The sequence below is a fragment of the Spermophilus citellus genome (assembly GCF_964194105.1).
Source record: "Spermophilus citellus genome assembly, chromosome: 16".
In the NCBI taxonomy this organism is placed as follows: Eukaryota; Metazoa; Chordata; class Mammalia; order Rodentia; family Sciuridae; genus Spermophilus; species Spermophilus citellus.
Genome location: NC_138196.1, coordinates 29,906,739 through 29,911,388, shown reverse-complemented (window position 1 = coordinate 29,911,388; position 4,650 = coordinate 29,906,739).

Genomic DNA, 4,650 nt, shown 5'->3' with positions numbered 1-4,650 from the left:
GCAGCACAATTCACAATAGCTAAAATGTGGAGCCAACCTAGATGCCCTTCAGTAGATGAATGAATAAAGAAACTGTGGTATATATACAGCATTAAAAGAGAATAAAATCATGGCATTTGCAGGTAAATGGATGGAGTTGGAAATATAATGCTAAGTAAAGTTAGCCAAAAAACCAAATGCCGAATGTTTTCTCTGATTTAAGGATGCTGATTCATAATGTGGTGGGGGGGGGGCATGGGATGATTAAACTAATTCTAGATAGGGCAAAGTGGAAAAGGGGAGGGAGGGGAAGAGAAGGGGCATGTGAACATCATTAACCTATGTATGAAGACATGAATGGTGTGACTTTACTTTGTTTCTACCAGAGATATGAAAAATTGTGCTCTATATGTGTAATGTGAATTGTAATACATTCTGCTGTCATATATAACAACTTAAAATTTTAAAAATGAAAAAAAACCTTCCCATTTGCTCCTTATTAACACTGGATATTAACTCTGAATTTAATATTTGCTTATGGAAATAAGAAAATAATCTCTTGTGGCTATTTTATTTTTGGACCAGGGTTTAGCAAAGTCAATATCGTGAATTCCTTTAATTATAAGGAACAAAACCTGAATCAGATCTTTGGGTGTTTTTATACTGAAACCCAGACCTTAATTAACCCTACTTTCTAGAAAAGATGCCCTAACTTTTATAAGTCAAACAATAACAAAACCAAGCCATGAGTTGGACCCTTCCTCATGACCAAACTCATTTCAAAGAGATCACACAGAACCTTTCTTGGACTTATTGTGTGTTCTTATAACTTTCTGCTTCAGAGTCTTCTTGTTTTACAAGAGTCCCACCCTCACAACTTCCTCAGTTGGAGAGAGGGTTATGATTAGAAGAAAATGTGGCCGCTCTATTTGTTGGTTGTGTACCTTTCTTGAAGATGTCTGTCTAATGATCCAGTCTTAGCAGGTGGGAAAGGGCAAGGCTAAGCCATGCCACTGTGGAATTCAAGGAACAGGATCTGTCAATATAATTGGCACTCTATCTGTCAGAGGATCTCTTAGGAACTGACAAGAAAGAGAAACATAATTAGCAGGCATGCTTTTCTCCTTGAAAGTAAAGTAAAACTTAATAAACATAATGTCCACAGGGTGCATAGACAAAACAGCTCTCCTGATACCCTTCTGAGTGTTTCACTGCCACTTGCCATTCCATGAAACCCATAATAATGCAACACCTCCTACAAGGATGAATGATTTATTCTATTTTGAAGTTGCCCAGAGCTAGAGTTTTCAGTTGCGCCTGCGGCTTGGGTGCAATCTGAAGTCTAACTTTTGGGAAGCTACCTGTGCTCTCAGGCTCTGTTTATTGTCCTTGTGCTTCAAGGCATCTTTGGACTCAAACTTACCCCTAGATTTCCTAAAACTAAAAAGGAAAAAGAATAGCAGACTGTTCTGTGCAGGATAGAAACAGGTATCCACACATCTCAGCAATGCCCATTATACTAAAGGAAAAGAAAGCTTTCAGGAAACAAATTAAGAATTAGAAAGGAAAAGGACTAAGCTAATGAAATATGAAGTTGGACCAAAGTTCCACTGCCTAACTACGTGGTGTTGGAAAATCTACTGACCTTAAAATAAATTTGCTCATTTTTAAAAAGAAATGGCAACAGATAGATAGAGATTAAATGAAAAATAGGAGAAACAAAACAAAAACTATCTGACAATATACACTCCCTATTACCTTTGGCTTGATTCTGTTTTTCTTATTATTATCATTTTTCCATAGGCTATATATTCACATGGCATAAAATGTTTTTAAAGACCACAAAATAAAATATACATATATGAGGGGTTGGGGTTGTGGCTCATTGGTAGAGCGCTTGCCTAGCATGTGTGAATCACTGGGTTCGATCCTCAGCACCATATACATACGAATAAATAAATAAGATATTTTAAAAATTAAAAAGGTAATATACATGAAAACTCTTTCTCATAGGCCTAACATCTGCACAGTTTCAGTCTTTACAGTCAATAAATTTTGTCACTTTTATTTGTGTTCTTCCAGAGCTATTGGATCCGTCTACAAAAAATTAACTCTGAACACTATAGGTATATATACATCTACTTTTTTATCCCATATTTTACAAATTTTAGGATACCAATATACCTGTTCACATTTTCATTTTTTCACAGTTAATATAGAGTTCTTTTTATATAGGTCACAAAAAAATCTCAGCTTGTTCCTTTATATTATTATGTAGTACTTCACAATGGGGCATTCTATAATTTAATTACTCCCATTTGGTGGAAATTTAGGTTCTTTTTTAACATTTTGCTACTTAAAAAAGAAATATTTGCCTATATAAACTCAATTATGCATATGTGTATATATCCCACTAGATATAATATTTTATATGCATGTATATACAATTTACATATGTGAAGGATGCCTTTAAGATAAATCCTTAGCAGTAGAATTGTCGGTTCAAAGGGCACTTTATTATTTTGCAATTGTTACTTTGATAGCTATTTTTAAATTGCACTTTCTAAGAAATTATAGCAATTTTTATTACTATCCCAAACATCTGATATTGCCTATTCACCCTCAATCATTATAAATGTGTATGCCAAAACAGTATGTGAAATTGGTATCTTAGTATAATTTGGGTTTCTATTTCTTATATTCTGAGTGAGATTGAGCATTTTTTTAATGTTTGAGTTATTTATGCTTATTTTTGTGTACTATCTTGTTTTTGCTATATTTTTCCTACTGATTAGATTTTGTTACTAGAAATATCAGATCTTAAAAGAATGTTTTCTTGTTATTTGTATTTTGCTTATTGTGGGTTTTGTATGTAAATGATGAGGAGGAGGAAGAGAAAAAGAATGATCTAGCTGAGTATATCAATCTTTCTCTTTACCAATTGAAATTTCATTTTCTACACATAAATTTTTACATGTATTACAGTTTATATACATATGTATTTCACGTATATGAGATAGTAACATAAATGGAAATGTGTAATTCTTCCATAGCATCTCTAAAAATTTTATTTCTGTTTTCTTTTTTTTCCAGAGGTTAAATTTATTTCTGTTTTCTCTATTACATGTATGACCCATTTATAACTTTTTGGTATAAGCTGGAAGTTGGAATCCAATTTTATTTTATTTTGTTTTGGCAGACAGACCCCCAGCCATCCCAGTACCTAGTATCCCAGTACTCAATATCTTGTACTGAATGCTGATTGATTCTAAGGATAATTTCCCATTCAATACCAGCACACATAGTTTGAGTTTAAAAGTGTATATGAAATAGATGAAAACACACAAGCAATTGGCTGAGTTTTCAGAGCCCCAGGAGCTAGGCCTGGACTTATCTTTGACTTACTTAGTTTAATGGGCTATTTTTTGTCTCTATATCCAGCATCACCGTCTTCCAACATGTGTACATTTAACACTGATGCCCAGTTGGTCTTTCTAAACCACAAAATGTTTTTTAAGAAGATCTGCATACTTATGTAACAATAAATATGTACTGTTGGAAATAGAAAAGAAAAAAATAGATCTGTCGATAGTTCCACAGTACATATAGGACAATGCTCAGTTTTTAATATGGATTCTCCTCCTTGTACCAGCCATGTGTTAGATTACTGCTCTAATACTACATTTTCACCTTAATTTTTGGCAAATTTAATTATGTAATTATCTTTCCAAGAGTGGATATTCTACGAAGGAAAGGAATAAAGTCTCACCCAGCACATTTGAATGTGCAATAGATAGATACTAAAAGACACTTTATTGAAGTAAAAGTAACTCTCTTATAAGCAGCTCATCTAATGCTTTTGGTTACAACTCTTTCAGCAAACTTCTCTAAGCACCAGGCTCTGGACCTGAAAAAAGGCGTTGGGCAATCAAGCCCACCTTCTCCTCATCTTATAAGGAAGAATTGTGGCTAAAATATTTACTTATGAATTTGTAGTTTGAGAGTAGCTACAAGAATTTTCAGAACCATACTCAGAGATTAAAGGGAACTATTCGTCCCTTTTATTTAAACTCTTATTGCCTGGTACTTACCTACTTTGTAACTGTCTCCTAGGGCTAAATAACTGACAAAACAAAACACATGCCACATAAGGTAGATAACGTCCTGAAATCCACATTAACAGTATCCTAATGGTTTGCTACAGAACCCTGCACATAGCAATTACAAATCAGATGTTCTGAACCTGAAGTTCCACTTGCTGCTTCCAGGGATCTCATGAGCGTGGTGCCTATGTTCTGTCTGCAACTCTCGTAGTTATCATTCCTTCTTCAGGTGAAGTGGGGCGTGCTGAAGCATTTAGCCATTTTCCTTCATCTATGCACAATTTTAACTGAACATCAGTACACCACAGACACCCATTGCCCTCCAACAGATGGCCACCTGGTCCCTGCCAGCATGCCTGAGAGTACCCGGTATTGCCAAGGAACATAGGCTGCGGGGGAAGTTCATGAGCTGTTATTCCAGGGACTCCTGCTCAAAGGACTGTCACCTTTTTGGTCTCTGTCTGGGTTTCCACTCCAGTCACAGCTGCTGGCTAGTGACTAACTCCACAATTTGTCAAATTCACTTGATATTTATCTCCCCTTAGTAAGACAGAAAATGCTCAAATAA